This window comes from Cervus canadensis, chromosome 14 (assembly GCF_019320065.1).
Source record: "Cervus canadensis isolate Bull #8, Minnesota chromosome 14, ASM1932006v1, whole genome shotgun sequence".
In the NCBI taxonomy this organism is placed as follows: domain Eukaryota; kingdom Metazoa; phylum Chordata; class Mammalia; order Artiodactyla; family Cervidae; genus Cervus; species Cervus canadensis.
In genome coordinates, this window is record NC_057399.1 from 52,056,987 (window position 1) to 52,084,799 (window position 27,813).

The window sequence follows — 27,813 nt, forward strand, 5'->3', positions numbered from 1 at the left end:
TGAGCTCCAAAACACAAGACCTTCGCCAGTTGCAGTGCACAGGCTTAGTTGCTCTGAGGCATGTGGGATCTTAGTTCCCTGGCCAAGGATGGAACTCTCATTCCTTCCATTTCAAGAATTCTTAACCACTAAACCAGCAGGGAAGTCCCAAGAGTTCCTAATTTGAAGCAGACAAGAAAGGTAGAACTTGGGAGGCAAAGTGCTGGAGAAATACTGTGCATCATCTTAAGAAATCAAAACTACAGTTATATATCTTCCCCCAGAAAATCAAAACACACACACACACACACACACACACACACACAACAAAGCAATAGTACTATATGACAGGATCAGATGGCTATGCCGGCAAAGTGAATAAAAAATCTAAAAAGGAAATAATACCGAATCTATGTAAGTTTTTTTAGAAAACAGAAAATGAAGAAATACTTCTCAACTCATTCTTGTCAACATGCATTACCCTGTGGTATAGTCAAAGAACACTAACAGAGGAGAAAACCAGAGATTCATGAATTAAGCTATGCAGATCATCAGAATGGACCAAATGGAATCTAAAAATATATTTAAAAAGTATAGTAGATTGTGACTAGGTGAGATTTATCCCCAAATTCAAGATTATCTTAAAATGTTAAAGTTTATTTTTTAATATGAGGCTAAGTTGCTGACAAAAATAATTTTTTATATTGGATATGAGTGTTAGTTGCTCAGTTGTGTCTGACTCTTGTGATCCCATATGCTGTAGCCTGCCAGGCTCCTCTGTCCATGGAATTATCCAGGCAAGAATACTGGAGTGGGTTGCCATTCCCTTTTTCAGGGAATCCTCCTATCCCAAGGATTGAACTTGGGTCTCCTGCATTACTGGCAGATTCTTGACTGTCTGAGGCAGTATCATTAGGTATATTAGATATGAAGTTGTCATCCTATTCACTGCCCCTTTTAATGTCTTTGTTCATGGTTGTTCAGTTGCCTAGTCATGTCTGACTCTTTGTACCCCATGGACTGTAGCATGCCAAGCCTTCCTGTCCCTCGCCATCTCCCTAAGTATTCCCAAGTCCATGTCCATTGCATTGGTGATGCAATCCATCCATTTCATCATCTGACACCCTCTTCTCCTTCTACCTTCAGTCTTTCCCAGCATCAGGGACTTTTACAATGAGTCGGCTCTTTGCATCAGATGACCAAGGTACTGGAGCTTCAGCTTCAGCATTGGTCCTTTTAATGAGTATTCAGGGTTCATTTCCTTCAAGATTGACTGGTTTGATCTCCTTGCTGTCCAAAGAACTCTCAAGAGTCTTCTCATTCACCACAGTTTCAATCACAAACCATGTGGATCACAACAAACTGTGGAAAATTCTTAAACAGATTGGAATACTAGACCACCTGATCTGCCTCTCGAGAAATTTGTATGAATGTCAAGAAGCAACAGTTAGAACTGGACATGGAATAACAGACTGGTTCCAAATTGGGAAAGGGGTATGTCAAGGCTGTATATTGTCACCCTGCTTAAATTATATGCAGAGTAATCATGAGAAATGCTGGACTGGATGAAGCACAAGCTGGAATCAAGATTGCCAGGAGAAATATAAATAACCTGAGATATGCAGATGACACCACCCTTATGGCAGAAAGGGAAGAAGAACTATAAAGCCTCTTGATGAAAGGGAAAGAGGAGAGTGAAAAAGTTAACTTAAAACTCAACATTCAGAAAACTAAGATCATGGTGTCCAGTCCCATCACTTCATGGCAAATAGATGGGGAAACAGTGAGAGACTTTATTTTCTTGGGCTCCAAAATCACTGCAGATGGTAACTGCAGCTATGAAATTAAAAGATGCTTATTCCTTGGAAGAAAAGTTATGACCAATCTAGACAGCATATTAAAAAGCAGAGAGACATTACTTTGCAAACAAAGGTCCATCTAGTCAAAGCTATGGTTTTTCCAGTAGTCTTGTATGGATATGAGAGTTGGGCTATAAAGAAAGCTGAGCACTGAACAATTGATGCTTTTGAACTGTGGTGTTGGAGAAGACTCTTGAGAGTCTCTTGGACTGCAAGGAGATCCAACCAGTCCATCCTAAATGAAATCAGTCCTGAATATTCATTGGAAAGACTGATGCTGAAGCTGAAACTCCAATACTTTGGCCACCTGATGTGAAGAACTTGCTGATTGGAAAAGACCCTGATGCTGGGAAAGATTGAAGGTAGGAGGTGAAGGGGACGACAGAGGGTGGGATGGTTGGATGGCATCACCGACTCTATGGACATCAGTTTGAGTAAGCTCTGGGAGTTGGTGATGGACAGGGAGGCCTGCGTGCTGTAGTCCATGAGGTCACAAAGATTCGGATGCAACTGAGCGACTGAACTGAACCAAACTGAACAGTTTGAAGGCATCAGTTCTTTGGTGTTCTGCCTTCGTACAGTCCAGCTCTCACAACTGTACATGACCATTGGGAAGACCATGGCCTTGACTATACAGACCTTTTTTGGCAGAGTAGTGTCTCTGCTTTTCAGCACACTGCCTAGATTTGTCATGGTTTTCTTGCCAAGAAGCAATAGTATTCTGATTTCATGGTGCAGTCACCATCGCGGTGATTTGAGAGCCCAAGAGGAGGAAGTCTGTCAGTACTCTCCTTTTTCCCTTCCCTTTGCCATGCAATAATGGGGCTGGATGCTATGATGTTAGTTTTTTTAATACTTTCTTTTAATTCGGCTCTTTTACTCTCCTCCTTCAAGTTCATCAAGAGGATCTTCAGTTCCTATTTGCTTTCTGCCATTAGAGTATTATCATCTGTTTATCTTTCTCAAGTTTTATCATGCCTTTTGCTTATCTGGGTTTCTACCCATTATCCTTTCCCTTCCCTGAAAAAATTCTCCTACTAGTTCTTGTAGTGCAAACCTTTTGAAATTAATTTGAAAATTATGTTAATTTTTTTTCTGTCTAGAATGGCATTTTTTTGGCCTTCATATTTTTTAGGATTCTATCTAAGGTTGATGGGTTTATTTCAACCTCATACAGATACTATTTCTTTTACTTCTAGCCTTCATTGTTTTGGTGACAAGCTAGTTACTTTTTTGTCTTAATACCACTTTTCCCTTGCATATAATCTTTTTTTCCCCCTCTGGTTATTATTATTATTATTATTATTTTATTGGAGTATAGTTGATTTCCAATGCTGTGAGAGTTTCAGGTGTTCATCAAAGTGAATAAGTTATGCATATATCCACTTTTTTTTAGAATCTTTCCCCATATAAACCATTAAAGAGTATTGGGTAGAGTTTTCTGTGCTGTATGGTAGGTCCTGATTGTAAAACTGTATATCTGTTTTATATATATAGTAGTGTGTCTATATCAATCCTAATCTCCCAATTTGTCCCTCCCCACCCTTTACCTCTGGAAAACATAAATTTGTTTTCTACATCTGTAACTCTTTTTCTGTTTTGTAGATGATTTCATTTGTATCCTTTTTATTTCATATATAAGGGGTATCATACGCTATTTAGTTTCCTGAGGAACCTTCATATTGTTTTCCACAATGGCTGCATCAGCTCACATCTCACATTCCCACCAACAGTGTAGGAAGATTCCCTTTTCTGCACACCCTTTCCAATCTTTGTTATTTGTAGACTTTTTAATGATGGTCATTCTGATTCATGTGAGGTGATTCCTGATTGTAGTTTTGAATTGCACTTCTCTAATTAGTAATGTTGGGCATCTTTTCATGTGCCTATTGGCCATCTGTATTTCTTCTTTGAAATAGTGTCTATTGAGAAGTTCCTTTGTGGTTATCGCTATGTTATACATTTGTGTGTGTGTTAGTCACTCAGTCATATCCGACCCTTTGTGACCCTGTGGAGTGCAGCCCAGCAGACTCCTCTGTCCATGGGATTCTCCAGGCAAGAATACTGGAGTGGGTTGCCGCTCCCTTCTCCAATACATTTGTATAACACATACAATATTATTGCATCAATTATTTCATTAACTAAGTGGTAAAGTTACTTATTTATATTAAATTTTAACAGTTCAGGAATGGGTGTTATAATATCTAGGGTGACCCTTAAGAGAATAGAAGGAGATGCATACTTAGTAAGCCGATAAAAGGGTAAATAGAAAACTGAAAAAATTTTAATTACTTATAAATGAAGAAAAGAAAGGAGTAAAAAAGTATAAAAATGGTGGAGCAAAGAGAAAATAGTAATGTAGCAAATTTAAATTGCAGTATATCATTAAGTACTCGAGTAAAGCAACAACAATCAGATTCGATTAAGCACAAAAACTTGATATAGTCCTACAAAGAATTCCTACTTTAAATACTATTTTAAAAGTTTTTATATTTAAGGGTTTCAATTTACAACCTTTGAGCAAAATAAATATTTCTTGAGCATTCACTTTAGATCAGACTCACAGATTCATACCATGTAAGGATAAAAAGACATGTTATTTGTTCCTAAGACCTCATTTTCTCCCGATAAAAAAGATATAATTTCAAAATATCAGAAAAGAACTAATGAAACCTATTTTTAATTATATCAACAAATCAAATGGAGACTTTTTTTCAATTCTGTTTGCATTTAAACTCTTTTGGGGGGTTCATATATATATATATGCCTCAAAATATATTGCTGTGATTCTGTTTTTGAGCACGGCAGGTAAGCATATTTATGCAGAATTAGCATGAATGGACCAGTGTGAAGCATCTGTTCGGTGCAGCGTGGCTTTCCTCCAGGGTTAAAATGTCAACAGAGCATAGCAACTTCTTCAGAAAAGGGAAAAGTGAACTTTCATTGTTTCTAGGCAGACATAAATATCATAGGTAGTATCATAGCAGACAGATTAATGGACTTAGGAAAGAGTGGAGAAAATGGAGCCCTTTTATCATTTGATCAGTCTTGTATATTCTTTCCTAATTTTCTGGTTGTGCCAAAACATGCTTTTTTTTCTTTTTTTTTTTAAGATTGAAGAATCAATCAAGTTATTCATTGTGAGCACTGTACATTAAAGACTGTGACATTATCATTTGACAGTCTACAGTAGAAGATGCTGAAGTGCTTATGGTCTACGTACATGGTTCCATGTTTAAGAAACAATATGCTTTGTTAGACAGTTTTCATATGCATTTATATTTCATATAAATTCATACCTAAGTAATGATATGCAACTAAATATGTATATTCATGTCTCAATACATATACATCATATCCAAACATATATGTATGGATATGGATACATATGGCATTCCTGATGGCTCCAATGGTAAAGAATCGGCCTCAATGAAGGAGACTCAGGTTTGATCCCTGGCTCAGGAGATCCCCTGGAGGAGGGCAGGTAAACTCACTGCAGTATTACTGCCTGGAGAATTCCATGGACAGAGGAGTGTGGCAGGCTACATGGGGTCGCGAAGAGTCAGACATTAGTAAGCGACTAACACTTTGAATTCTTTCCACTTTCATGGGTACATATATAAATAAATATATAAATGTTAAAATATATATTCACTCAGTTCAGTTCAGTCTCTCAGTTGTGTCCAACTCTTTGCAACCCCATGGACTGCAGCACGCCAGGATTCCCTGTCCATCACCAACTCCCAGAGCTTACTCAAACTCATGTCCACTGAGTCAGTGATGCCATGCAACCTTCTCACCCTCTGTCATCCCCTGCTCCTCCCACCTTCAATCTTTCCCAGCATCAAGGTCTTTTCTAGTGGGTCAGTTCTCTGCATAGGGTAGCCAAAGTATTTGAGTTTCAGCTTCAGCATCAATCCTTCCAATGAATATTCAGGACTGATTTCCTTTAGGATGGACTGGTTGGATCTCCTTGCAGTCCAAGAGACTCTCAAGAGTCTTCTCCCACACCACAGTTCAAGGCATCAATTCTTCGGCTCTCAGTTGAGAGTCCAACTGTCACATCCATCCATGATGACTGGAAAATCCATAACTTTGACCAGACCATTAATTATGACTGTATAAATATACAAATGCATATGCATACACAATTCTTATCAAACTAGTTTTTTTGACAATACAAAACTCTCTCCTAAATATCATTAGGAATTTGTATTGCCATTCATAATAAATGACTATTGCTCTTTGATTTTATTTATGAGCAACAAAAGTCTTGGATATGACCCATCTTTAAATTAATTTAGCTTTTATCAAAGTCATAATGAGCTTCAGTTGACTCCATTTTTTAACCTATCTTCTTAAATGTACCTTGTTCAGTCCTCCATTTTCAGTTCAAGTATGGAGTCTTTTCTTTTCTGAAATAAAAATTTGTCTTCTGAAAGAATATACTTTAACAAGTCTCAAGGAATAGGACATGTATGCTTCTAGAAACTTAAAAACAAAATGATTAGTCATTGAAACTTGGATTTAATAGCCAGGAAAATTATAATCATTTTAGATTTTTGAGAGGACTAACAGGAGGAAAAGTTATCTTTACTCTTGCCAAAAGAGAATTTTTGTTTGTTTGCAACAATATACAGAATTTATTTTGCTCTTAGTTTCTTACCAAAGAACCTTGTTATCTTCACCTGTTTGTCTTCACTGGTAATTACACCTTATTTAAATTTTGTGAACATTTGTTCAGTGTAGGATAAGAAATACATCTCTTCTTTTATATTTGAACATGATTGAAAGCCTGAAAATTACACATTTTAAGCTATGACTTGGGCTGTAAGCTTCTTAAAACCTTAAAGTGACTAAAATCAAGCTGCTTAAATTTTATCATGGAGAGAAAAAATAATTTTATCATGTTATTAGTAAATAAATCAGAAGGTTGTAGGTTAAACACAGACAACAATGTTTTTAATGCCAAGATTAATTGGGAGGTAATTGCAGTCCAGCTTATTTAAACTTTACCATATTTTATAATGTTTTGAGATAGTAACCAAACATGAAGTGCTTTTTTTGTGATTTACCTAACTGGAGATAATGAGAAATCAACTTTAGTGTGAGCCAACAGAACTAATATCATTTTATTTTCATTATCCCCATTTCTGTCACATAGTAATGTTATATTAGAGATTAGTGTAAATCAACATAACTTTGCATTTATGGATTTTTTAGAAAGAAAAAGAAGAAAATAATCTTTAAAGGAAGAAAAGTGTTTGTGGAGGTGACATACCAAAAAAAAGTGTTATTATTTTAGGTAAGAAATCAATTATTTCTTCCTTCTTGTATTTTTTCCTTCTTTCTTTCCTTTCTTTCTTTTTTATTTTTTATCCTTCTTCCTTCATTATTTCTTAAAATATTCATCCTGATGCTTTGGCACAATGTGGAACATATGACCTCTATTACTTAATAACTTCTCCTTATCCTTACAAGTCAATCTATGTTTTCTCCTCTTTCTGTTTTCAATAGAAAGTAAGATAGTGTTAAAAGTTACTGGTCCTAGGATAAATATTATTATTCAGCAAACTTCGAGGAAAAGGTTATATGTTTTGCTATATAGAATTAGCAATATTACCTTTAATTTCCCCCTCAAAAACAATATGCCAGTATATTTCCTTCCCCACTCAGAAATAGCATCTGTTCAAAACTTATGTAAAACAGGAAGCTGCACATGAGAGCTGGGTATTAAAAGAGTTTTGAGAGTCACATAAAGGCAAGAGCTTAGCAGAATAGGGAAAGGACTTAAAGAAGAGCAGAGAGAGATGAATCCTCTGCCAGAATAAGAAAAACACATAAAAAGCAGACTCTGATTTTGATTCTGAAACTCAAATGTGTCTTCCCTGGCATAGAACCAGAGAGGAATGAAGCAAGCTGCACTTTCTGTTTGTCACAAGTCTCAAAATATGCCTCCAAAAAAACAGATTTTTGGCACAGTGAGACCCCAAACATCCAAATGAATGGCTGACTTTTTCTCTTTTTACATGAACTGAGTAATGGCATCCCATCCTCTATGTATGTGAAGCAGCCTATTCATGTGCGTCATGTTTCAATCCCCAGGATTATCAATCCCCTATCTTTTTTGATTATACACCAATAGTTTCGAATGTTTGTTGATATGGGGTGTGTGTGTGTGTGTCCAGTGTCTTGGCCTGAGAAATCACATGATGAAATATGTAACATCTTACATTGTCAAATTGGGAACTTGTGTCAGAGAATGATGGGAGACCTACCAACAGAACATACTTTGAAGGAGTTTCTGTTAGACAACTCTGAAACCATTTGAACATAAGAACTGATTATAAAAGCCCTTATAACTTTGTGAATAAAATGGAAATCTATAAGGGAAGAATGAAAGTAAAACTTTTCTTACAATGGAATGTCCTTTAACATAAAAACATTGACAGATTTAGAGAATCATCACTTGAAAACCATAAAGGTGTCATTTATTCAGACAAAACTAATAAATGCATGTTAAAATCATTTGATAACAGATTATTACAGAAAGGACAATTTTATAGTTGTAAAACCAAGGCAAATACCACTTCAAGTGACCAAAGTTAAGACCATCAGCAATGGGATAAATTTATACTGTTACATGCTGACATGAAATACTAAGAATAATCAATATGACTCATGAACAAGAGGGGATATTAGATAAATCTAAATTGAGGTACATTTCACAAAATAATCACTGTGAGATCTTAAAAACATTGTGAGGTCATGAAAGGCAAAAGAGGGACAATTTGCTCCAAATTAAAAATGATTAAAAATTCATGACATCTAAACATCATACTTAATCTTGGCCAGACACTTTTTTTTTTTGCTTTGAAATACATTATTAAATTTTGATAAATTTAAATAATAAATATACTTTCCTCAGCTCTTGACTTCCTTACCTCTAGTCTTGATGTAGACATGAGTTACTCAAGTGAAGCACAAAATATATCATCCACCTTTTCAAACTATCAGTGACAAGTTACTAACGTAAAATTCAAACTTCTTACTACAATCATGGTGACTTATTATTCCAAACTGGGATACTTTTGAGAGTGAATACACGTTTTAAACATTCACCCCTAAATAATAGGCATGCTGCTGCTTCTGCTAAGTCACTTCAGTTGTGTCCGACACTGTGCGACCCCATAGATGGCAGCCCACCAGGCTCCTCTGTTCATGGAATTTTCCAGGCAAGAGTACTGGAGTGGGGTGCCATTGCCTTCTCCAAATAACAGGCATAAAATTGGGTATATGATCACCTTAATTACAAAATCTCATGTAGCCCCCATTAATTCTCTGGTCTTCTCCTACTGTGTCTCCTGAACTACACTGTTGCAGTTACTTTGGCATTTATGATCCTATGAACAAGTTAATAAGTCCTCTACCACAGAGTCTTTGCCAATATCACTTAGCCCTGCCTGGAAGGCTCTTGCCACAGATTTCCTCACAGTGAACTCTTTTATTTCCTTGAAGTCTGTGCAGCAAAGTCACTTTCTCGTGATGCCTTCTCTGGCTGTCTTACATAAAATTTCAATATTCCATCTTTAAAATTTCATATCTCTCTTTTCTGCCTTATTTTAGGCATTTACTTATAATTTATCAATATATTATAGAATATGTACTTTAATGATTTATCTTGATTGCTATCTGAATTCCATATGAGAACATAAGTTTAAAAAGGGCAAGTATTTTTGTTTGTTGGATACAGTATATATCCATATCTCTTACAATAATGCCTAGTACTTGATAGGCAATCAATAAATATTCCTTGAAAGAACTAAAGACTGTGTTTTATCATTGCAGTGAAAAATACTAAATTTACTGAATGTTTAAGAAAAATAAAGTCATGAATTATTTGAAGAGTCAACCTAGATCTTTACTATAATACATATGTTTATTCATGGCAATAAAAAGAAATTGAGCATTTGTTATATTAAAGTAATAACATATATTTATATCAGAGTCATAATAATAAAATATAAATAGTTCTGAGCAGCATATAGTTATTCTTCATCCTCAGATTGGGTTGAATTGGGTTGAATTGGGTGTTATTTTATTGTTTTGCTTGCATCCCACTGATTAATTGTTAGGTAGAATATTATTTTTTCATGTTTTTTGGGAACATTTTTTTCCTTTTCAGAATTGTGTCTTTTAAGTCCTTTTTATTTGGTTTTTAATAATTTATTTACTTTCTATAAAATCATAAGCTTATTCATTGTGGTTTCTATTAAATACAACATTTTATATTATTTTGCCATAAAGAATATGCAACAGCATCTTATAAAGTTTAGGGACTAGAAACATGTTTAAAGGATTCATATGTAAGCTTACTTTCCTAAATGTGGATTTGAAGTCAGCAACCTGGGTTTAAATTCCAGAACTGTACTGTATTCTTGTATGATTATTAGACCAGTGCATAAAATCTTCAAGCTTCAGGACCTCTTTCCATGGTTATTATAAAGTGGAGTGAAATAATGAATTCTAAGCACTTAGTGTTACATTGTTTTTTATTAACTATATAGTAAGTTTTATCCTTTTAAGGTACTCTCCTATTATTAGGTTTTATTTTTATTGGTTATCATCTTTGTTGAATAATTTCCATATACATACATATTTGCAATGATAGAGTATATTTAATTTTATATCATGTGTTTTGCTTAGTAGCATATCATCAATAAGCTTAATGCAACAACATAATATGCATAATTTTAATTTTAATGAAATGCATATTATTCCATCTAGTGATGGTATCATAACTTATTCAAATATTAGACTAGTATTAGGCAGTTAATTAAAGTGCTTTTCAAGTTACAAATCAGGGTGTAGTGAGAGGCATAATCATAAACTCATGATAGGTGTACAAATATGATCATAAAGCCTTTTAGGAAAGCAAGTTTGGAATGATACCCAAACTTTAAACATATTCATTCTCATTGACTCAGCAATTCCATTTCTGGGACTCTGTCCTAAAGAAATTATCAGAAATGAAGACAAAGATTTATGCACAAAGATTTTTACCATGTCGTTATTTATGGCAGCAAACAGTTGGAAGCAACCCAAATGTCCTGCAATGAATGATTACCCATTTCTTAGTGCAGCCATAAGAATAAAGAATAAGCAGATCTTTTAAAATATACTTGGAAGAGTTTTAAAATAGGGAAAATGCTCAATATAAAACAACAGATTTTATATGTATAAACTTTTAACATGTACGTAAGCAGGAAAATGTTTGCAGTGTTATCTCTGAGTAGAGAAATCATAGGTGATTTAAAGATTTTTATCAATTTACCATATCTTCTACAATGAGTAGGCATTACTTTAAAGCTAATTTTTTAAAGAAAGTAAAGCTACTGTTAAATTACTGATAGTGACATCTATGTTGAGGTGAGGAATTCTGAAGGATTTGGCATGCTGTGTGTTATAGTTCAATACTGATGTCCTGACACCTTTGTTGGCGAGCATGATAATGTATCCCAAAGGCAATGTCAAACCTTAGCCAACCATTTTCAGCTTTTCTCTGCTCTGTGGACAGTCTCCACATTGCAGTGCTCTAAAAGGAGAATAAAGTTGAAGTCTTAGTAGCAGCAGGTTCATCTACAATCCAATTACTTGGAAAGTAAATGTACCATATCTAGTTAGTGGTACTGTTTAATATTTAATCCTGTGACATGAAAGCATGAACGTTAGAGTTCTATAGTAAACCCTAGAAGCATGAAAATAAAGCATAAAGGTAGCAGGTCTTAATATTTCTACAGAAGAGCAAAACTCCATATAAAAAAATTACCCTGCACATGTGCTGTTACAGCAGGAGACATGAAAACTCATTCAGTTCTCATTTTTTCCTTCTGTCCAAAATAATTAAAACTATACTAGGTCTGTCACAATCTTTGCAACTGTCTTCTCAAATTTTGTAATGACTTACAGCCCATTTAAAAATGAGCATTATTTAATAAGTTCACATAGTTTTGAATTTGAACTTTTAAAAATAAGTTTCCAATAAAAATATAGTAGGAAGATGATTTAGACTCATTATCATAGGAATCATTATTTCCTATTTCTCCTGACTCCTCTTAGCTAGAGAAACCGAGACCTCCAAAATGCAAGCTCACTCTCATCAAGACTTAAACCAGTTCTCATCTAGGAAGCAGAATGTAGGAAACCTTATCCTTACCAATGGTAGAATGTGGAACCATCCGTTTTATTCTTATTATAATATTTGGGTATAGAGGGTGAATCTACCAATGAATAGCAAGTACACTCAATTGCAGAGTAGTTTACAGAAATGCCACATTTGCTTATTTGCCATAATTAGATCCAAGCTGCCGCATACAGTATTATTCTAATATGTATACATAGAACAACTAAAGAACTCTTAAAATAGTGGTTTGAAGTACTCTTAACTTGAAATATTAATGTAAATAAATTGTATTTTATTTTGTTATTTATTTACGTTTGTTTCACTGTAAACATCCAAAATACACTAATTTTAGGCAAACTGAATGTTTCCTAAACATGAAGAAAATTGGATTTAGACCTAATGCCTATAGGAAAGTATCTTTGTGACTCCTGTTTCTACCCTGGAGTTTATCTGTGCTAAGATATTATAGTAAGGGATAACAAAAAGGTAAGAGAGTTTGAATATTGCTTAACCATTTATTAACTGTAAAAGGCTATTAATGTTAGTCGCTCAGTCATGTCTGACTCTTGGCGACCCCATGGACTATGGTCCACCAGGCTCCTCTGTCCATGGGATGCTCCAGGCAAAATACTAGAGTGGGTTGCCATTCCCCTTCTCTAGATCTTCCTGACCCAGTGATCGAGCCTGGGTCTCCTGCATTGAAGGCAGATTCTTTACCATCTTAAATGTTTGTAACACACAAAATTATTATGCCCAAATACTGTGATACACTAAATTTGAGGAAGGTGTTAAGCCAGGGTCATAAATATCTCTGACTCTTTCACCTCCACCATTAATTTAGTCATTACAGGAAGATTTAGTGTCAGAAAGTTTGCATTGCATCCTAAATTTGTGTTCTTCACAGAAATTCTGTGTGAAGATGGTGTCAGTAATAAGTGTACCTCTTAAAATATTATAGGTAAATTATAAATGTTAATGAAAAAGTAAAATTGAAAAGGCCACATTGTGCAACTTTCACTGTTCTCAGAACCAAAGTTACTTGACTCTTCAATAGAAGCAGAGTTGAAATCTGGGATCTGTGATGGAATGCACATACATGCAAGTTGCCTAGACCATGAAATCCATGATTTGCTAGAACTTTATCCATTTCTGCAAAAAGCATAAGTTCCTTTCCACAACTTGTCTCTTTTGCCATTAGAATCTCAGCCTACCTTTGTGACTGATACAGAATCAGTACCACCCATTGCTATTTCACCCACACACCTTAAGAACGAAAAACACATTTTCCTCACAACCCTTCCTCTGGGCCCACATCTCTGCTCTTAAGGAATGAGGGGAAATCCTTGACAGACTCCTGGACATTTCTGCTCCCTTTGCAATTTCTTTTCCCAACTTCCCACTTCTCAATTACTTGCTCATTGATTCAGGGAACTCCAGCAGCATTTCATCTAGTAAACTGTCCTTGATATTACTGGTCTAAATTAAAGTCTTCTTTGTGCCTTCTGGTACATCCCTTGAAAATTTCAACTCTTGAACTTAGCATGTTATTAAGTGAAAATAAATTAAGATTTAGTGCCTAGCCAAGAATAGGGGCTCAATGATTGTGCATTGAATAAATAAATAAAAAGGAGTCAAGCATGTAAATCCATGGCTGATTCATGTCAATGTATGACAAAAACCACTACAATATTGTAAAGTAATTAGCCTCCAACTAATAAAAATAAATGGGAAAAAAAGAGAAAGAAAACATTAAAAAAAAAGTCAAGGCTAATATAAGAGCTGAGTGTACTACCACCTTTTCTCATGGCTGAAATCTTATCGATAACATATAGCTTTCTCAGGATGTTCCCTGAAACTTAGTTAATACAAAAGGCCACTAAACCAGAGTTTTGCTACACAAATGAACACACAGTCATTCTAATATTTAGGTTTTACATTATTTGAAATTTCTGAAATTTCTAGTCTGCTTTTATTTTTTTGAACTTTAAAGACCAGATTTATCTGGAGATAACAAAAAACCCCAAAACCCAAAGGATGGGATTTTACATCTCAAGACATCTCCCAGGTAATAAGTCTATAGATTACAAGTCATTTTCATAGAAGATATTTTTGTACAAATTTTACATGTAATGAGGAGCGGGTCATAAATCCCTGTTTGTTTTAACGGGGTGGCAGAGTAGAGGAATGGGGAGGGGGGAAGCTTTTTTGTATACATCTATTTGGAAGGAGTAGACATGAAGAGGGCAAACCCTACCTTTTCAACATCTATAGCAAATGGTTTAAAAAAATACCCTCTCAACCTTGGGTATCTCTAAAAGCCACTTCCTAGCTACTAGCCACTCCACGCCAATTATTTAAAGTTACTTCACTTGGTATGTCCTTTATGTCCACTGGGTAAATGATTCATTATGCTCACTGCTGCAGCACTCATAAACCAACACCCTGCAAGGTTGGACAGGGTCTAACCTAGGACTGATGGGAAAAAAGCTTGCAAATAAAAGAGACCAAGGTGTCTCTTCTCTGTAGGTACCAATACTGCCCATAAGGACACCATCTATTGAGCTGATAGTACCAAGGTGCACATAAAAGCAGGCAAGTAAAGCTATTGTGTTGCAAGAGAAGCAAGAACATTGTTAAGTTGTTCCCCATTATCATTCATTCTCGAAAGGAATGCTAAAAAAATAAAAAGAACCGACCCCCCACCCCACCCGGCAACATTGGTCTAGGCCACATTATAAACCCAAACATTTGTGTGGGATTTCAGTGCAGAGATGGAAACTTTTTTAAAAAGCACACCCCTCAACACCAATCAAGGTTGTAAGAAAGGTTTCCAATTTAATTTCTCTTCACCCCAATGTGGGTGAGTGGCCACACTCACCACCTAAGACTGGTAATTCTAAAGTTTCCTGAGGTGCAAAAGGGGTCAAAGCAGCAGAAGCAGGAATGGCTGGAGGGAAGGAGTGAGACTCAAGACATGCAGGAGCCAGGAAAGGGTAAAACCAGGACACATAAAGATTTGGGAATTCCCACGAACCCTAAGTGCTTCCTGCTCCAGGAAGTAAACCATTCATGTGTTTACTGGAGGTCATATACCATTTTCTCTATTACTGATGCAAGATAATTCACCAAACCCCCAACCTTCTTTTCAAACCACGATTTCCCCATTTATTTTGGTCACCAAACAGTCCTATTCTTCAGCGGCCTGTAGACTCACTCCCACCTACCCCCCTGGAGGGTACAAATGAAGGAACTCCCTGTAGGCTGGCCCCAGTAACTCAGAACTAAATGAGAGGAGGGGCTGGCAGCCTCCTGGAGACTGAAACATCAGAGACTAAACCTACCTTGCTGAGGATGGAGAATTTATTCAGGTAATATTTGAGAATTCATGTATGCCACAACAGGATAGTAAGAATTAAAGGTAGGAACCTCACTCTTCCTTATACCTGTCTACTGTCCAACTAGATTCCAGACACTGCATCACCGCCACTGCATTTTGCTAAACGGAGGCCCATAGGCATGAATCACACAGGCAATGCACGTGTCATAAAAACACACCACAACTTTTCCATTAAGAGCTGTACATATCTTTCTCTGGCTACACTGGTGATTCTCCTGTTAGTTCAATACTTTAAAGGCTGCAGCAGCATGCAAAAGAATTTCATTTTGTGTTTTTTTTTTTTTAATGTTAAGAAAGGTCTCCAGGAGATGGTGAGTTTTATTTTGTCTTGTCTGGATAGAGGTTTAATTTGCTCTCAAATGTTCCAGGGTGGAGAGAGACTAGGAGAAAGCACAGAATGCAGAGGTCTATTCGGTGTAACCTCCCTCACTTTCATCTTCACAATCGATGGCAAGAGCAGCATATTTGCTTGCAGAACTGAACTTTGAGGCTGGATTTTCTTCAGCTTTCTTTGGCTCAGGTGCAGAGCTGGAGTCATGATCCTTTTTGCCATCTTTCCTGTCTGACTCCTTCCAGTGGTCTTTGTTCGCTCCATCTCCCAGACCACGGCTGGAGTTCCCACTTTGGCCTTTGGGGGCACTCACCCCATCTACTTTATTTTCATCTTTCCTTGCCCATCGCTCCTCAGGTGGTTGAGCTGGAACTACTTTCCCTCCACCACTTGGAGGGGACTGCTGTTCTGTGTCTGAGCTCTGAGATCGAGCAGGAGGGTTGGAACTTCGCTTCCCCCAAGCATGCTCCTTTGGTGGAGGGGCTGGCATTACCTTAGCGGCTGTTCAGGTCTGGGAGGCTTAGAAGTTGGAGACTGACAGTCTTCCTCTTTATTGGGGGTTTCATTTTCTAGAGACTTCTCACTCTCTCTTCTTCGTGCATCCTGGTCTGACTTACTTCTGCCAGATGTGGGTGAGGTCCCAGTCTGTGATGACTCACTTCCTGTCCTCGATCGTTCCCGTTCCTGAGTTTCTTCACTTCGCCAACTTGGGTGTCTCTCCCGAGGCCGTCGCTCTAGTTTTGGCTCATCCAGCTGACGCTGCAGTTTCTCTTGTTCCTTCTGTAGCCGCTCTTCTACTTCTCGCTGTCTAGCAGCTGTGTCAACAGGCTTTGCCCCTCCAAAGATAGAGGCTGGGAGGTGCTAGCGGAGGAATCATCTTCCTTAGGAGTACTCCGAGGCTTTGGGTTCAGTTTGGGTCTTTGGGGGCGGGGGGGGATCTCTATCATCCCGCCTGTAATCATCCTGAGAGTAATCATCTCTGGAGCTCCAGGACCGGTCATCTCGTCTGTCGTATCTGTCTTCCTAGTGGTCCCCGCCTCCCCCGTAGTCGTCATCCCTACAGTACCTGCTACCGAACGCTCTTCTGCCACTGCCTATCCTGGAATCATAGCCTCTGTCATAGTCTCTGCCACCTCGGTCATCATAGCGATCTCGGCCCCCGTATCAATCCATGTCCCAGCGTGGGCCATCACGGTAACTGTCCCGATACCCATCACGGTATCAGTCTGAATCGTAACGATCTTGATACTTGTCTCCAAAGCTATCATCACCCCTTCTAGGCGGGTAGTCATCAAAGCTGTCTGCAGCAGGACGGGCCCTCTGTATCTGTTTTGTCAGAATCACAATTTCTATCTCGGCCAAAAGAACGATCATCCCTGTCTTTATCCTGTCCTTGATCAGCAACGTCCACTCGAATTCTCCTATTACCTAGAGACTCTTCGTTGAGGCTCAGGGCGCTGAGCAAGGAATCCAGGTCCTCAAACTTAGCCTAACCAAAACCTTTTAACCTCTCAGGATTGCTGGGTCCATGCAGTAAATGCACTGCACTGATATTTAATCCTCTGTAAAGAATTCCTTAATGGATTCTTCTGTCACATCATAGGGCAGCTTCCCTAGAAAAGCAGAGTAGGGTGGAGATTTGGGAAGACGGCTCTGGTCGATATTGGGTTCCCGAGCAGCCCGTGGAGCAGTGGGCAGGATGGAACGGTCAATTGGAGGTGCCCGATACACATCATCATCATTACTATGCCAAGGGATTGAAACATCCCCTTCCAGATCGTCTGTTTCATCAGCCCAGCTGACTGGTGTGGGGACATAGGTGCTGCCTCCACCAGTCCCTCCATCCTCAGCCAGAAAGTCTGTTAGGGAGATAGTCTTCCCCTTCTTATTCTTCTTTTTCGCTGAGGCCGCCATGTTGGGAGAGGGAGAGAGAAAGCAAAAGCTCTAGTCGGCTTTTTAAAAAAAGCTGGGTAAAAGAATTAGAATGGCAGTCAACACTTTCCCCACCCCCCACAAAATCTTAAGGAGCAACACAGTTACAAAGTTCATTTTATAAAATTCAGTGACTGAAAAGTTCTAAGAACAGGGACAAAATCCTCTTTTATTCTTAGTTCAAAGAATATTCTTATACCAATGGGAAGTATATGAATATTTTGAAGCTAAGAATAAAGGTATATTGTACTTTGTACATATAACATGCATGTGTATCTCAGACTTGAAATTTAACGTATTTATGATGTTACTGCAGATATTTAGCTATTGAATAAGTTAGGTAGGCAAGGTTCAGTTTTTATTACTTAATCACAGAAATAATCTAAAGAAAAATGTTTTAACATTTCATTAATTCATGTAATTTATGATGTATTAAAACAATTATATCTTCAACTGTATAAAGTTGTCCATTTCATGAACCAAGGTCAGAGGGTTCAAACAGAGACCCAACCTGAGGGTCAATTCTCTCCTATAATACTGCACTAAATACCTTTTGTTGACTGTGTATCTGACATTTGCTATCCCATTCTATGAATTGCTTAACTTCATTGAACCTCAGTTATTCATCAATAAAATGAGAACAGTTCAGTTCAGTTCACTTGCTCAGTCATGTCTGACTCATTGCGACCCCATGGACTGCAGCACAGCAGGCCTCCCTGTCCATCACCAACTCCAGGAGCTTGCTCAAACTCATGTCCATCGAGTCGGTGATGCCATCCAACCATCTCAATCTCTGTTGTCTCCTTCTCCTCCTGCCTCCAATCTTTCCCAGCATTGGGGTCTTTTCCAATGAGTCAGTTCTTTGCATTGAGAGGCCAATGTATTGGAGCTTCAACTTCAGCATCAGTCCTTCCAATGAATATTCAGGACTGATTTCCTATAGGATTGACTGGTTTGATCTCCTTGCAGTCCAAGGGACTCCTGAGTCCTTTCCAACACCACAGTTCAAAAGAATCAAAAAAAGATCAGAACAATAAAAATATATCTCAGCATTGGTTAGATTAAAATGAGAAAATATGTCTGGCACATGAGAGAAGTCAAATAATCTTTCTTCAGGTTATCGTGTAAATATGTTGGAATTGGCTAGGGGAAGAAAGTTAGCCTTCAGCAAATTTGTCTGGTTCATCACCCTGCTCTCTACAAAATTTGGAAAAATTATGAATGAACATCCTTGTCTGCATAGAATTGTGTAATTCTGCTCTTTAATGTTCATAGTGTCCCATCAGCTTTATTTAGGCATCTGCACTATTTTTAGCTCAAAACTAAATTTAAGCAAACGTTACAGAGTGGACAGTTGAATCATGTATCTAGATTGGGTCAGCAGTCTATAGCCCACAAGTCAAATCCAGCCTGCTCCCTATTTTGTAAATAAAGTTTTATTGTAACACAGCAGGCTCATTGTCTGTGGCTGCTTTTATACATCAGTGGCAGTTGAATTGTTGCAAACAGATCATCTGGCTAAATATCTTATATTTAGTTCTTTAAAGAAAATGTTTGCTGAGCCCTCATTTACAGAATTGAGGAAAACAAAGCTATAGTACAATTAAGAACGGCTTTATTTTATTGAAGGGGAAAATTTTGAATAGAGTTATGATTTGGAATATATATGCAGGAAACCCAAGAATCATTCAGTTTCTTTTCCATTTTCTCAATGAAGTACAGTTGATTTACAGTGTTGTATTACTTGTTGATATACAACAAAGTGATTCAGTTATACACATATATACACTTTTAAATATTCTTTTCCATTATGGTTTAATCACAGAAATTGAATATAGTTCTCTGTGCTACACTTGGGACCTTATTGTTTACCCATTCTGTATATAAAAGCTTATATCTGCTAACCCCAATCTCTCCCTCCATCCTTCCCCCAGTCCTCTTGACCTGGAAACCAACAGTCTGTTTTCTATGTCTGTGATTCTATTTCTGTTTCAGAGGTAGATTCATTTGTGTTATCTTTGAGATTCTACACATAAGTGATATCATATGGTATTTGTCTTTTGCTTCCTGATTTAATTCACATATTATTATAATCTCTAGTTTCACCCATGTTGTTGTCAATGGCATTATTTTTTATGGCTGAGTAGTACCCCACTGTAAAATTATACCATGTGTTTTTTGTCCAAACATCAGTTGATGGACATTTAGGTTGTTTCTGTGGCTTGGTTATTGTGAATAGTGTTGCTATAAGCATAAGAGTGCATGTATCTTTTTGAATTATAGATTTGTCTCAACATGTGCCCAGGAGTGAGATCCCTGGATTGTATAGTAATTCTATTTTTATTTTTCTAAGGAACCTCTATGCTGTTTTCCACAGTGGCTGCCTCAACTTATATTCCTACCAACAATGTCAATACCCTTTCTAGCCTTTGTTATCTGTGGACGTTTTAACGATGGCCTTTCTGACTGGTGTGAGGTGGTACCTCATTGTGGTTTTGATTTGCATTTTTCTAATAATTATTGATGTGGAGCATATTTTCATGCATCTTTCTGTATTTCTTCTTTGGAGAAATGTCTATTTCTTCTGCCCATTTTTTTGGATAGGGCTTTTTGTGTTGTTGTTGAGTTGTATGAGCTGTTTGTATATTTTGAAAATCAAGTCATTGTCTGTCACATCATTTGCAACCATTCTATAGATTGTCTTTTTGTTTTGTTCATGGTTTCTTTTCCTTGTAAGTTTGATTGGGTCACATTTTTTTAATTTATTTGCTTTTATTTCCATTGCCTTGGGAGACTGACCTTAGAAAACAATGGTAAAAATTTATGTCAGAGAATGTTTTGCCTATGTTCTCTACTAGGAGTTTTATGATGTCATGTCTTATGTTTAAGTCTTTAAGGCATGTTGAGTTTATTTTCATATATGGTGAGAGGGTATATTCTAACTTCATTGATTTACATGTTCCTGTCCAACTTTCCCAACACCACCTGCTGAAGAGGACATTGTCTTGCCATTATATAACCTTGCCTCCATTGTGGAAGATTAATTGACCATAGGTGTGTTGGTTTATTTCTGGACTCTATTCTGCTCCATCAATTCACATGTATGTGTTTGTGCCAGTACCATGCTGTTTTGATTACTGTAGCTTTGTAGTACTGTCTGAAGTCTGGGAGGGTTATGCCTCCTGCTTTGTTCTTTTTCTTCAGTGTTGTTTTGGCAATTCTGTGTCTCTTATGGTTCCATATGAATTTTAGGATTATTTATTCTAATTCTGTGAAAAACATCATAGGCAATTTGATAGGGATCACATTAAATCTGTATATTGCTTTGGGTAGAATGGCTATTTTAATAATATTAATTTTTCCAATCCAAGAGAATAGATGTATTTCCATTTATTTGAATCATCTTCAATATCCTTTATTAATGTTTCATAGTTCTCAGTGTATAAGTCTTTCACCTCCTTCATCAGGTTTATTCCTAAGTATCTTATTTTGGGCATTGTAATTTTAAAAGTTTAAAATTTAAAAAAGAAATTCCCTTTCTGATATTTCATTGTTGGTATAAAGAAAGTGAAAGTGTTAGTCGCTCAGTCATGTCTGACTCTTTGCAACCCCATTGAGCATAGCCCACCAAGCTCCTCTGTCCATGGAATTCTCCAGGCAAGAGCACTGGAGTGGGTAGCCATTACCTTCTCCAGGGGATCTTCCTGACCCAGGGACAAAACCTGGGTCTCCTGCGTTGCAGGCAGATTCTTTACCATTGAGCCACCAGTTAGTATAAAGAAATGCAACAAATTTCTGTAATCTTGTATCCTGCTACCTTGCTGAGAATTCAGTTTCTTGAAGCAAATTTTGAGACTGACTGTAGATTTCCACAGCAGTAAAATGTGACAGTTTCCTTGTGGATTACTCAGAGTACACATGATTGATTCAGTTTAAAGGATTTCATCTTTTGGGCAGTTAAAATTATTCAATGTGATCAAACTTGGTTGAAAAGCAGTATCTCCTCCACATGTTATTATAACCATATGATTTTCAAAAATCAATAAACTGGACAATAATAGTAACTTATGGGTAAGAGTTCTAACACTGATGTTATAGGTTTGCAGTCAAACTAGTAGCTTATCATAAGACAGTCTTATTTAAGGGAATATTATTTAGTTCCCCATTTGCAATATAGATAGATAAATAGATAAAGTAACATATCACTACTTTTCATGCCTTGATTCCTCTTTCATTAGCTATACAAGGACTGGAACTGAAAAACTGAGCAATTATTACTATCTAGTTTTAATATCTTTCATATTTAAGGCTCTCAGAAAATGTTTTATGATGGCAATACATCAAATTTATTGTAGTTGTCCTATATGGCTAACTCAGGGTAGATTGTCTAATCCTGTCTATGGAAAAATCTCAAAGAGTATATACATCCCGAAATGCAATACAAAAGAGAACAAGAGAAAAAGAAAAATCCTATGTAATCCATCTGACAGAGGAATAGCAAATGTTAATATTTTTCTCTGAACAAGGTTAATATTCTCTGTGTTTGTATATCTTTTTCTCTTGTCATCTATTGTACAAACCACTCTAACTCTGTTTTTTTTTTCAGCTACACCACTATATTGTACAAACCACTCTATCTCTGCTTTTTTTTTTCAGCTAGACACTATATTGTCTATCAATACACTTAGACAACACTATTTTTAGTATTCCAACATAGAAGTTTGTTATACTTTATTTTTGAAACTTCCCATTACTAGTGCATAAATTCTGTGGTGTTTTTCATTATTTGCAGTATAAATAAAGCTCTGGTATCTACCAGATGCTTTTTTCAACCACTTCTCTAACCTCTTTTGACAAATTCCTGAAGTAGCAATACTAGTTCAAAGTGTATTTATTTATTCATTTGCTAACTTACATGTGGTTTATAGGATAATTACCACTCAACTTTTCTCTGTTTGAATATTATAAATGTATCAAAAAATCTGTTATTATAACACCAAAAGACTGTGCAGACATATTATTCTCATTTATAATTCAGAAATCCAGACATCTAGAGTTCACACAAAAATATGCTAGAAAATGTTTGCTTTGTCTATACTGGGTCCTGAAAATATATATCCCAACACATAGAACCTCTTTAGTGGCATAAAAGTAGAGAGTATATACTATTATTCCATATTTATATCCTTGTGTATATGAGAGTAGTAATAGCAATATGCAAATACTTGCATTATGTCTAATATAATGGGAGCTGATCTACTATAGGAATTGATATCATCAGAGAAATTGATTATCATGACTTCCTAAAGGTTATTACATGGAAAAAGGAATGAAATAAATCAAAATTATTACTCTACAAAGAATGAATATTTTTAGCTTGATTTGACTGAAATAGTCTTATGTTTCCTTTAAGGTATTTTTCCAAAGATTTATGGCATTCTAAAATACTTTCAGTACATTTTTAAAGCAAAAATAGTGCTGATTTTGCACAAGAAGCGAATGAAATTTCTTCATTTCATTTAAAATAAGCTATCATATTGCCTATTTAGTAAAGTAGCCAAGATCCTTACTGCTTTACATACAAAATAGAGGCTGTTGAGTATTCTATAAATTAGATGATGAAATTGTCTATTGTATGAAGCAAGCTATCTTTTCCTTAATCAGACTGCCTTACCTTACATATTTATAGATATTTTATAAAAATCTAGGTTGATATTCCTTCAAAATTATATAAACAAAAGGGAAAATTTTATTTTTACTGACTAAGCATTGAAAAATCAAAGAGCAAAAACCAAGGCCATTTCCTTCATCAGGGGATCTTCCCAGCCCAGGGATTGAACCTGCATCTCTTGTGTCTCCTGCATTGCAGGCAGATTCTATACCTGCTAAGCCATTGAGAAATCCCAGTTATTGATCTAACCATCTTCAATATAGAAAATGTGATCCTGAAATGTTACAAATTAGCATTATTTATCCACATAAAAATTATCACCTATGCTAAAAACTGGTAAACTATTTGTGTCATCTGAAAAATTATGGTGCTACCCCTTTCTGGCCGTATTCCCACCTATCTTCTTTCTCCTACATCTCACTTGTTGCCATAGTCTATTCTTGAGGTGCATTACCATGATAGAACAAGTGGTCAGACTATAGCATGTGTCTAGTGGAACCAGTAAGATTTTACAGAGGACATAAAGTCCAGGATGGTTAAGAATTTGCTTTGGGGCCAAAAGGGATCCAGACTCAGAGTGATCAGTAGACCTGGCTGGCCTCTCTGAAAGACAGGTACAATAATGGAAATAAAGCAATGTATCTTTATTCCTCCAATAATCTTTATTTTGTTATTGCATGTATCTTACACACCTAACCCCATACCCTAAAAAGTAACTTCTGTGTTCCATAAAAGAATGCTCATTTTGTTTCATATTTTTCCCAGAGATTTATGCAGTGGAAAATGTATCCATTTTTGAAGATACTTGTGTTTAAACCTGCTTAGAAGCTGGAGATGGAGTAGAGTTATATATTACATAGACTTCATGGCCTGAATTGCAGTAATTTTCTTAAAATTTATATAAGTTATATACATATAAAAGAATAGTTTGTCAGTTTTAAGACTCAAAGACCAAAATCTTCAGTAATTTATGTCCATCAACTCATTTAAACCCATAACAACTGATGAAATGAGTACTTCTTTTAAAAACAGCGTATTTGTAATGAGACAGTGAGTCAGAGTATTAAGTCACAATGCAAATCCATGCTGTCTCACTTCTAAATACTGAATATGCACCTAAAATAACAATAATTAACCTTTATTGAGTTCTGTCTATGCCTAAGAGATTTTGATATACATTAAATGGATTGACTTATTTAATCTTTAAAATAAACTTTAGAGGTAGGTATTAATACTAAAAGTATCACATCTAGTGCAACATATCTATGAAATAACAAAAGATGGAAGAAAACCCAGGCAGTCTTTCTTTATTGTGCAGCCTGGAAAAATGGATTATTTATTATAACTTTGAATTAGAGCAAGGACTGCCTGCTCATTTTTCTCTCCCAAATTATCTTGGTTATTGTAACATTTTTATTCCTACATGGAAATTTGAAAATCACTTGAAATATGTATTTTAAGCCTTTAAACACCACTCTTTAGCAACTATAAATTCATTTTTTATTCAGTTCACATTAAGATTTTATAATCAGAAATATTACAGGAATAAAATATTAGTAACCAAGATATTCACTGTGCATCTTTTATATTAAAAGCAATAGCAGTAAAAAGATACCTGTGTAACAGCTTTGGAAATCATTAACAGAAGCATGATCTCGGTATTGGCAAAAGATTGTAATTAAAATTGTCTTATGTTAATTTGAACTGTATATGTTTATCAAATTTTACCACTTTTGACCTACAAAAGGGCTTTGCCTATGTTTCAGCTTAATACTGTGAATGATTATATAAGCCGTAGAAGATACCCATAGATTTAGATGCAGAACTTGCAACTCTATCCAAAACTGAGATTAATTATGCATTATTATATCTAAACAAATTTCTCTACCAATTGGTTAAACTTCAATATGTATAGCTACAAATTTTTAGCCAATGGATGGTCTGAAATTTACTGAATGTGTATTGCTTGAAATACAGAATATATAACCATCAGCAACTTATAATATATAACAGGAATCACAAATTGTATTCATGAGAACTTCACAAACAGTGAAGAGTCAGTTTTTTTTAATTAACTAATTTTTTTAATTGAAGGATAATTGCTTTACAGATTTTTTTTTTTCTGTCAAACCTCAACATGAATCAGCCATAGGTATACATATATCCCCTCTTCAAGAGTCAGTTTTAATAAAGGTGTTCAGGGGTAGAATTTATGTAAGAATTTGCAAGCCCAGCAATGAATTGATCCCACAGACCTCTTAAAGGTATACTGTATAACTTAGTAAATGTTTCTTTTTGGCATTGAACCGAAAAAGCAGAGGTTATTAAGAAGAGTAACAGGCCACGATATTTATGTTTCACATAGCTTCCATAATTATCCAACACATGACATATATTTCTTTTAATTAAAGCATGGTAGAACGCAGGAATTTGGTAATCTGTCTCATAATGCTCATAAGCTTAGTAGTAATAAACTTTGCTAAATACTAAGTTTGAGAAAATGCTGTGCAGGCAGATGGTGACTATGAGCCTCGAGTCTCTCCCAGAGCTGCAAACAGTACCATCTGCTGCTCTGCTGGTTTCTTTTTTGTTCATTGGTGTCAAATTTAATGGGGGATCACACTTTACATTTTAATTTTACACCCTGGCCACAATGGTGGGAGCTCTTGTCTCCCACAATATAGAATTATTCCAGTAAATAAGGAATTTTTTTCTTCCTTAAAAACAAAAGCCAAAAAGCAAACAATCAAACAAAAAAACAGAGACTTCCACTTTCCTATTCATGATGGAGCAATAAGAAATGGATTAAACCCTTCTGTTTGAAACTAACACATCACATCAGGTATATCAACAACACTTTTCCAGACATTGGACAAGAGTTTCCAGGTCAAAGCATGTAGAAGAAAAGCCTAGGTGAAGCTCAGCAGACTTCCTGAGTTAAGGATCGAGACCTGGAGGTCTGAGAAAACAAAGAAAGTGGAAATCATAGGGGAAATTATTAGAGAGGAGAGATCAACTCAGAGCAGTAACTCTGGATGTCTGCAAAGATATTGACTCTGTATTTAGCAGAGTACTGATCAGCAAACCTGAGAGAGGAAACACTGGAAAATTGAGAAAGACCCATCAGAAAAGATATAGGGTAACAAGGCCTATACTTACATTGGGCTAAGAATAATGTCTGTCCATTCCCACAAATAAGGCTGGAATACTATGTTATTCACATTACTTTGGGTAGGTTATGCAGGAGTATGTTATATGTAGTTACTAAAAGTAAGACCTAAAGTGTCTTAGGTCTAGATGAAAGCTCAATAACATTAATAATTTTTTTTTAAAATCCATAACTCAAATAGGTAAAGTTCATAATGTTTTGTCATTACAAACAAAAATGAGCAGAAATGCAAAGAAACAGGAAAAAAGGAGACAGTACAATCAATTGAAACTGGCACAGATATTAAAATTAACAGATAAGAACATTAAATCAGTTATTAAACCAACTCTCATATGTTGAAAAGTTAAGTAGAGCAAGATTTTCAAAGAACAAATCTTTTCCCCATAGCAATTTCAAAACTGCAAACTTGACAAAATTAATCATTAGACACTCTGTAAATCAAGCAAAGTGTACAACATTATGAGAAGTATTTGTGTTTGTAAACCTGCCAAACTTAAATTAAGAGCAGTGAAAATCTGTTACTTTCTTGTTTTAATCTGCACCCAAGTTTTCCCCATTATGACAAAATAGAGCATTACCACATGGGACAGGTCATAAAGACTAGCATCTTCTACACACAGTTTTAAGGAACTCACTGAATTTAGAGCTTTGGATAATATTAATGATCAGTGGCATTGTCAATGGATCAGTAGAAGTTATGTAAGCTGATATGCATATCAAAATGGAAAAATATTTAAAATTATCAGAGACTCAGAAGTTTGTACAAAACCAAGTACACCACCGTATGTGTAGTTGGAATCAAGAAGGATAGGAGCAAAAATATTAGGAACAAATATTAAAGAGATAATGAGTAAAAATTTCTCAGAGGAAAGGAGGGAGGTAGAGAGAGGGAGTGAAAGAGACAGACGGAGGAAAGGAAAGGTAGGATAAGCACAGAGCTCTTCTTATGGATATATCATAAGTAAAGAGTTGAAAGCAAAGGGCATAGAAAATAAATTGAAATCCTTAAGAGAAAAACTAAACTATCATGTTCAAATGACCCACAATAAGATTAGCATCTGACTTTTCATCAGAAACAAGGAGGCCAGAAATGAATGAAATGACAAATTGAAACTAGTGTATGAGAAACAAAAAAATCAACCAAGAATTCTGTATCTAGCCAAACTATCCTTCAAAAGAAGAGAAATAAAGATATTCCCAAAATAAAAATAGAGTGAGGCAGTTCATTGCTGGCTGACCCATTTTACAAGAATTAGTAAAGAAACTCCTTCAGACTGACACCAGATGTCAGA

General features: G+C 36.0%; 1 long non-coding RNA gene and 1 pseudogene across 1 annotated transcript in view; one reads left to right on the top strand and one right to left on the bottom strand.

Annotated features, from left to right (window-relative positions):
* LOC122453191 overlaps positions 1-27,813 on the top strand; it is a 254,095-nt gene that overhangs the window by 216,197 nt on the left and 10,085 nt on the right. The window lies entirely within an intron of this gene.
* On the bottom strand, positions 15,811-17,688 carry LOC122453189 (annotated as a pseudogene).